The 8975-nt window shown below is 45.8% G+C and overlaps 1 pseudogene; it reads right to left on the reverse strand.

Moving 5' to 3' along the window:
* Nucleotides 1–6984: 6984 nt before the first annotated feature.
* On the reverse strand, nt 6985–7680 carry LOC128058760 (proteasome subunit beta type-6-like; annotated as a pseudogene).
* Between the last annotated feature and the right edge of the window lie 1295 nt (nt 7681–8975).

The raw sequence follows: 8975 nt of genomic DNA on the forward strand, positions 1-8975 counted from the left end.
AGCTTTGGGTACAGAAGGTGAGTCAGGACCCGCTTCCTATATTATCTGGAAAACAAATGCAGTTTTGGGCATTTAAATTATTGGTATTGCAGAGACTACTACAAAAATTTTTGTTAAAATTAAAGGTTATTAATACTTCTTTTTCAACCAATCAAATCATTTTCATGTTCACATGATTCCTTGCAGGCCTTATTCATACAACCAAACAATAAAGTTCCTGGAGTTTTGTAAATAATTCACCCTCAAATTCTCTGAATCCCTGGATCCTAATCCTTATTCTCCAGGATAATCAGATATCCTTCTAGGTAGATGTTGATACCTTCTAGGTAGATGCAGATATTATTGGAGAAGGTAGTAAAACAGAGAAATTAGAAAGAAGGACCACACAAGAGTCAGTCTCTTTTTGCGTGTGTGATAAAACATATGCCTTATTGTTGTTGTTCAGTCTCCCAGTCGTGTCTGATGCTTTGTGACCTCATGGACTGTGTCATGCCAGGCCTCCCAGTCCCTAACCATCTTCCTAAGCTTGCCCAAGTTCATGTCTATTGCATTGGTGATGCCATCTCACCATCTCATCCTCTGATGCTCTCTTCTCCTTCTGCCCTCAATCTTTTCCAGCATTAGGGACTTTCCCAATGATTTGACTGTTCCCATCAGGTGACCAAAATACTGGAGCTTCAGCTTCAGCATTAGTCCTTCCAGTGCCTTATAATCACAGTCATTTTTAAGTGTACAGCTGAGTGGCACTGAGTATATTCACATTATTGTACAACCACCGTCAGCATCCAATTCTGGAACTCTTACATGTTGCAAAACCGAAACTCTGTTCCCATCAGCCACTGACTCCTTATTTGTCCCTCTCCCAGCTCCTGGCAACCATGATTTTACTTTCTGTTGCTGTGAATTGGACTATTCTAGATACTTCTGTAAGTGAAATTGTGCATGTCTGTTCCCTGTGACTGGCTTGTTTCACTTGGCATAATGTCTTTATGCCTTCCGTTGTTGCTCAGCTGGTAAAGAATCCACCTGCAATGCCGGAGACCTGGGCTCAATCCCTGGGTTGGGAAGATTCCCTGGATAAAGGAAAGGCTACCCACTCCAGTATTCTGGCCTGGAGAATTCCATGGACTGTATAGTCCATGGGGTCACAAGGAGCTGGACACAACGGAGCGACTTTCACTTTCACTTTCAGTGCCTTTAAGGTACATACACATGGTAACATGCTTAGAGTTTCTTCACCTTTAGCTGACAAAAGTCTTATTTGTAGTCTTATTAAAAGACCTAGTAACTACAGCTTTCTTGTTCAGTTGACTCTCACTTGGCAGTTTAGAGTCTTGGTTTCCTTATCTGTAAAGAGACTTGACAAATGCCACACAGTAAATGAAGTGGGGACAGCCATAAGCCAGAAATGACACCAAGTTCTACCTGAGACTCAGAAAAGCAGTTCAGAGTGGCCCCAGCAGGACCCAGGGGCACATGGGGTGGTTTTCAGGATTATGAGCTCCTTATAGCAAAATTCAGACTTAAAAGGAAGAAAGTAGGGAACACCATTAGATCATTCAGGTATGACCTAAATCAAATTCCTTATAATCATACAGTAGAAGTGACAAATAGATTCAAGGGATTAGAGCGGATAGTCTCTGAAGAACTTTGGATGGAGGTTTGTGACATTGTATAGGGGGCAGTGATCAAGACCATCCCCAAGAAAAAGAAATGCAAAAAGGCAAAATGGTTGTCTGAGGAAGCCTTACAAATAGCTGAGAAAAGAAGAGAAGTGAAAGGCAAAGGAGAAAAGGAAAGATATACCCATTTGAATGCAGAGTTCCAAAGAATAACAAGGAGAAATCAGTGATCAGTGCAAAGAGATAGAGGAAAACAATAGAATGGGAAAGACTAGAGATCTCTTCAAGAAAATTAAAGGTACCAAGGGAACATTTCATGCAAAGATGGGCACAATAAAGGACAGAAATGGTATGGACCTAACAGAAGTAGACAATATTAAGAAGAGATGGCAAGAATACACAGAAGAACTATACAAAAAAATCTTCATGACCCAGATAACCATGATGGTGTGATCACTCACCTAGAGCCAGACATCCTGGAATGCGAAGTCAAGTGGGCCTTAGGAAGCATCACTATAAACAAAGCTAGTGGAGGTGATGGAATTCCAGTTGTGGTATTTCAAATCCTAAAAGATGATGCTGTGAAAGTGCTGCACTCAATATGCCAGCAAATTTGGAAAACTCAGCAGTGGCCACAAGACTGGAAAAATCAGTTTTCATTCCAATCCCAAAGAAAGGCAATGCCAAAGAATGCTCAAACTACTGCACAATTGCACTCATCTCACACTAGTAAAGTAATACTCAAAACTCTCCAAGCCAGGCTTCAATAGTACATGAACCATGAACTTCTAGATGTTTAAGCTGGATTTAGAAAAGGCAGAGGAACCAGAGTCAAATTGCCAACATCGGTTGGATCATCAAAAAACCAAGAGAGTTCCAGAAAAGCATCTACTTCTGCTTTATTGATAACACCAAAGCCTTTGACTGTGTGGATCACAACAAACCATGGAAAACTCTTCAAGAGATGGGAATACCAGGCCACCTGAACTGATTCCTGAGAAATCTGTATGCAGGTCAAGAAGCAACAGTTAGAACTTGACATGGAACTATAGACTGGTTCTAAATTGGGAAAGGAGTACGTCAAGGCTATATATTGTCACCCTGCTTATTCAACTTATATGCAGAGTACATCATGGAAAATGCCAGGCTGGATGAGGTGCAAGCTGGAATCAAGACTGCCAGGAGAAATATCAATAACCTTAGATATGCAGATGATAGCACCCTTATGGCAGAAAGCAAAGAGGAAGTAAAGAGCCTCTTGATGAAAGTGAAAGAAGAGAGTGAAAAAGCTGGCTTAAAACTCAACATTCAAAAAACTATGATCATGGCAGCAGGTCCCATCACTTTATGGCAAATAGATGGGGAAACAGTGGAAAGAGTGAGAGGCTTTATTTCTGGGGGCTCCAAAATCACTGCAGATGGTGACTGCAGGCATGAAATTAAAAGATGCTTGCTCCTTAGACGAAAAGTTATGACCAACCTAGACAACTGTTAAAAAATAGAGACATTCCTTGGCCAAAAAAGGTCCATCTAGTCAAACTATGGTTTTTCCAGTAGTCATGTATGGATGTGAGAGTTGGACCATAAAGAAAGTTGAGCCCTGAAGAACTGATGCTTTTGAACTGTGGTGTTGGAGAAGACTCTAGAATACTTTGGACTGCAAGGAAATTCAACCAGTCAATCCTAAAGGAAATCAATCCTGAATATTCCTTGGAGGACTGATGCAGAAACTGAAACGCCAATACTCTGGCCACCTAATGTGACGAACTGACTCATTGGAAAGGACCCTGATGCTGGGAAGGATTGAAGGCGGGAGGAGAAGGGGACGACAGAGGATGAGATGGTTGGGTAGCATCACTGACTCGATGGACTTGAGTTTGAGCAAGCTCTGGGAGTTGGCAATGGACAGGGAAGCCTGGAGTGCAGTAGTCCATGGGATCACAGAGTCAGACACAACTGAGTGACTGAACTGAACTGAACTTAACCCTCAGTCAGGCTCAGGTGGGCAGCCTTAAACCTTCAGTGGGTTTGCCAGGCAGGTTCCCAGAAAGAGGCAGATCCTGGGGGTCTGTTCTCAGCAGGCCATCAGGCACCAGTTGGTGTAAATTGGATGAAGGTAGAATTTCTCCAGCTGAAGTTGCTCAGCAGACATGCACACCCACACACTCACAGACACACACACCTGAGAGACCAGTTTTTCCTTGTAGTGACTAGGGGGACATCTAGTCTAAAGACAGTGCAGCCTCAGAGCTGCACGAGGCTCGGAGTCTGGCATGGGGACTGCCTGGCCATGGGGGCTACTGAATGAATGAAGAGCTTCCGAGGTCAGCTCCATCATAACCAGGAATGTTTCTCTCTCTCTCTCTCTCTCTCTCTCTCTCTCTCTCTCTCTCTCTTTTTGCTATGTGGATGGTTCTAACTTCTCATGCAGATATTGTATTTGGAAGAAGAAGCATTTTTTTTATTTCTTAAAGCATTAAACTAGGGAAGAAATGCGTTTAGAAAATGTAAACATACCTGCGAAAATGAATGCCTGTTTTATTCTTCTCCGAAAAAGGCCAACATAAAGGAAACTAATCTTGGGAAAAAGCAGAGAACAAAACCCCACACCCCTCCTGTGTGTCCTTTCTGTTGGGCCACCACTCCTATCTAAAATCTGTCTTAAAAGACCCTTGGATTCAAGTCAATGTAAGGCAAAACCAATAAAATATTGTAAAGTAAAATAAGTAAATAAATTTTTAAAAAGAGTGGATAAATTAAAAAAAAAACAACAACAACCCTTGGAGGAGAGAGAAGGAGAGCGGGTACTGGGCACTGTCCTAGAGAAGGGGAGGTAGGATGCCTGGCTGGTGCTGCTTCCCCATCCCTGGGCACCAAGCCCCCTTCACCACAAGTCAGCCAAGACAGAACCATCCAGGTGGGTTGGTAAATAGCAGACCTTCTGAGAAGGGTGCCTTTCATCTCTGCTCTGGAAATCCTCCCATCAGAGGATTATCATAGTTATTCTGGCCCCCTTCTCAGCAATTCTAAGTTTTCAAGGGGAGCTAGACACAGAAGTTTTGAAGAAGCACCCCCTCCCTACCTTTACCGCCAGTGATTTTAATATGCACCTGGTACTAAGACCCATTTAGGAGATGAGAGGAAACCCAGAGCTCTCACTGGGGAGAGTTCCCCGGACGGGAGGGTCCTTGACCACGATTTCTAAGTTCAGCTCTCTTCCAGCTCCCAGGGGCATGAAGACTCAGAGCCAGATTGACCTGGCTCCCAGTGGATAAGATCTCAGGAAGTAAAACAAACATTTCCTATGGAAGCAAAACCTGTCTATTCAGGTGACCAACAAATAATCTTAAATTCTCTCATTTTTTTTTCCTTAAAAAATGAGTGACATGGGACTTCCCTGGTGGTCCAGTGGTTAAAACTCCACACTCCCAAAGCAGGAGGCAGGGGTTTGACCCCCGGTCAGGAGGCACTAATGGTAAAGAACCTGTCTGCCAGTACGGGAGACATAAGAGATGCAGGCTGGATCCCTGGGTCGGGAAGATCCCCTGGAGGAGGCATGGCAACCCACTCTAGTATTCTTGCCTGGAGAATCGCATGGACGGAGGAGCCTGGCAGCCTGCAGTCCTAGGGTCACATAGAGTCGGATACAACAGAAGTGAGTTAGCAGCATATGCATGTAGGCAACTAAGGTCCCACTTGTTGCATGTGGCACAGCGAAGCCAAAAGAAAGAAAAAAGAAATGACTCGGTGACAGCCATGAACCACCCACCTCGCCACCTCCAGTATCTGCATTAGCCCCTGCCCTCACCCTGGCTGAAGCTCCCCCCTGCCCACTATTCCTGGCATCCCATGTGCTGTCAGCCCAGCGGAATGGAGGGATTTTGCAGCTCTGCCTTCCTGTGGGTGAGGCCCCCCCGGTTCTCTTCCAACAGAGCTGTGGCTCATCTCCACATGTGAGTGCCAGTTCTCAGGTTTATCCTGATCTATGGGGATGAGAAAGGAGGGGATTAAGGGCTCTAGCTACAAAGTTCCTTTCTTCCCCTACGTCACTCTGAAGGTCTCCTACCCTACCAGGACAGGGGCAGCGGCAGCCAGTGACAGTTACGCAACGAGTGAAAAGTAACTTAGATGAGGGACAGCAGAGCTGGAGGGATGTTCATTCTTAGACCTTCTCAGTGCTCACCGACTTAGAGCCAGATCTGAAAACAACAGCAAAGAATAGAAGGGATTTGTGAAGATAAGGGGATGCCCTGCAAAAGGAAATAGGATGATCCCTTCCAGAAATTTCCAGCTAGCTTTCCGGAAAGCCACCCCAGGACTAATCAGAGAGAGTAAGACAAGAGTAATAGATGCTTCTGTTTGCTAATGCCTGCCATTGCAAGGGACTGTGCTTTATCTTCATTATCTAAGATTTTAATGAACATAGCAAGACAAGCAATATTATTGTCTCCACTTTACAGAAGAGGAAACCAAGGCTCCGAGAGGCTGGCTCCTTTGCCCAGAGTCACATAGTCACTAAATGCTAGCCATGGATTCCAACCTAATTTGTTTTATCTGAGATTGTATGACCTCCAATGTTAACTATCATTTCTTCATCAAAATATTTCCCTACTGGGCATCCTCTCTGCCACCCTCCTGTCAACTCTTACCAGCTGTACTTGGGTCAGAATCCATTTTGCACTGTAGGGTGCAGTGTTACCAAAACAGCCTGCTATTCAATACCCTTCTCTGTATCTGTGGGGTAAAGCTCTGGGTGTATCACCTTCAAGCCCAGCACAATAATTCTCCAGGAAAACAGTCTAAGCAGGTACACATTCTTAACCCTGGCCTTTCTCTCCTGGGCTTCCTTCTCAAGTCCTCCTTTCTTGTTACTTATTGGGTCCCTACCTGTCCTTCCGGGGGGCCATGTGGGGTCATGACAGTCACGGATTCCGGAGTCAGCCAGACCCCAGGCCATTCATTACCTCTGCAGTGGGGCTATGGTGTAATAAATGCAAGACAGAAAAGGAAAGGACCAGAAGATGCTTAATATCCGATACATCAGCATTTTGAACACTGAGTCACCTCTAAGGCATGGGTTGGGGCCAGAATTTTTATGTGTTGACTTGGACACCATCCTTCCACATCCAGTCAAGCTCTTTCTTGTCGGAGTTTAAATGTTCCTCCTTTGCCTCCCCTCCCCAGTCCCCTGAACTGAAACTCCTGGTTCCTTTCTCTCACTGTGTAGCATTCCCCTTTCCTGCAAATCCTTCAATTTGGCAACAAAATGAACTGCACATTCTTTTTTTTCCTCACTGACAAACTGTTTATTGAGTTTTGTAGCAGTGTGGGGTGTCTCTTTTGGATCTTAGAGTCTCAGGATTCAGAGCGGTGGTAATATGGCTGTGGTGAATTGGAGAATTCGGTCTCCCACAAGTGCCTGCTGCTCTACCCCCGATTCTGCAATGGCTGCCAGGCGGTCCCCCCTCCACTGGAGCTGTCCTGCTCCAGGGCCAGCAGGAGAGCACTGGCAGTGAGCTGCAAGCATTCTTCCTTGGTTACGCCTTCCCAGCAGGTGGCATTGACATAGCCATAGATATAGGAGCTCCCAGAGCCTAAGATGGCAAGGACTTGTCATCATACCCACCATGGGCACCGAGGATACCTGACCCCCTTCTTGGGGTCCCAGCCAGCAGTGATGATTCCTGCCATCAGGCCTTTTGGTACCAGGGACACATCTCCTTAAGGAGGCTGGCCGCCGTGTGTACCACTGGAGGCTCACTCAGTTCAATGCTGCGGAAACCAAGCTGATAAGTGACTGCGTCAGCTCCTGCCTGGGTATCGGCTGCAGAGCCTGAGGGGCAGCAGACGACACAGTCGTGAACAGGATCGGCTCGGCAGTGCACGACCCAGCGGTTGCCCTGGAGCTTGCTCCTAGAGCCACGCCCCCATCAGCTCGCACAGCCACGACAGTGGTCCCCGTGGAAGCGTCCCGGCTCTCCCAGTCGGGGGCGATGGCTCCAGGCCCCCAGGCTGGTGCCGGCCCGGCTCCCCGAGCAGCTACTGAGGTGGCTGCCATCTTCTTCCTCCTGAACTGTACTTTCTTGAAGTCAGCTTCCCAGGGGTTTTTTTGCTTTCTTGAACATTGTGCTAGGTACACAGTGGGGGTAGTAAGACCATTCTGGACACTGACTCATCAAAACAGTTATTTTTGAACTCTGTTTAGAACAAGAGAAACTCCAGGTGACTGCAGCAGTGCTGGTCTGAGCGCTCCGGGGAAGGCTCGGATGCTTATTGCTAATTCAGACCACCTGGACCTGTAGCATCTTCCGGACCAGGGGTGAAAACCCGCCAGATGCACAGACCACACCCTGGCCTGGGAGCAGGGCCATTCACCTTGCTGTCTTTCACACGTGGGAACACCTCGATTAATACAGGTGATAGGATATACCAAAGTGGTAATTTTCCAGCCTGTGGGGCAGAAGATCTCTGGGGAGAAGCAGAATTACCCCCAAGAGCGTGGCCTGTGGGCTGAGTGACACTATGCTTCCTAACCGAGGTGTATTTCACTGAACTTTGGATGCCACGGGTTGTAAACCCATCAGTGTTTACGTGCACTAGAAAATAAACACTGACATTAGATTATCGGCACAATGGCCAAGATTTCATCAATGGTCAAGAACATGACATTACTATAAATACCGAAGCCTAAAACAGAAAGCATTCTTTGAATTTGCTAAAATAGTCTATGGACCATTTTTCAAATTAAAGTAGCCATCTCCTTAAGCCAGATTTAGTAACATTCAAGTTTACTTTAAAATGTGAACTGAACTCACGTTACCATTTTCCATTTTTCAATGGCTATAAGAAACATAGCTATTAAGGGCGATTTTGATCTTAAAAGAGACCTTCCTTCTCAATAATGTTGAAACTCCCTGGGGGTTCCTGTGAAAAATCATTATCTCTCAGGGAGCAGATGAAGATTGAGCAGTGGGTCCCAGAGGGGCTGCTGATTAGAGACACTCAGTAAGGGAACAGGTCTATCCCAAAGTGTGGCTACCACAATCTGATCATGTTACCCTCTAAAGTGAATATACTGTAGTTTCTGCCAGAATCACAGAAGGCCATAAAATAGACAAAGAAACATTACCCCTGGGGAGGGAACAAGGGAGGGTGTTTGCTGTCAAAGCACTTCCTTAAACTCGTGGCTCCCTTGGATTTTTCCAAAGCACATCCTCCTATCCATAATCACATTTTGATCTCACAAGTCTGACCAGAAAACCCACCTGGGAGACTTCTGCCTTGTGATGTTTGTGTGGCAGTGGACATTCAGAGCGGACGTTGCACACAGTCTGGACATGGAGCCTACCCAGA

This window comes from Budorcas taxicolor, chromosome 13, assembly GCF_023091745.1.
Source record: "Budorcas taxicolor isolate Tak-1 chromosome 13, Takin1.1, whole genome shotgun sequence".
NCBI classification, from domain to species: Eukaryota; Metazoa; Chordata; class Mammalia; order Artiodactyla; family Bovidae; genus Budorcas; species Budorcas taxicolor.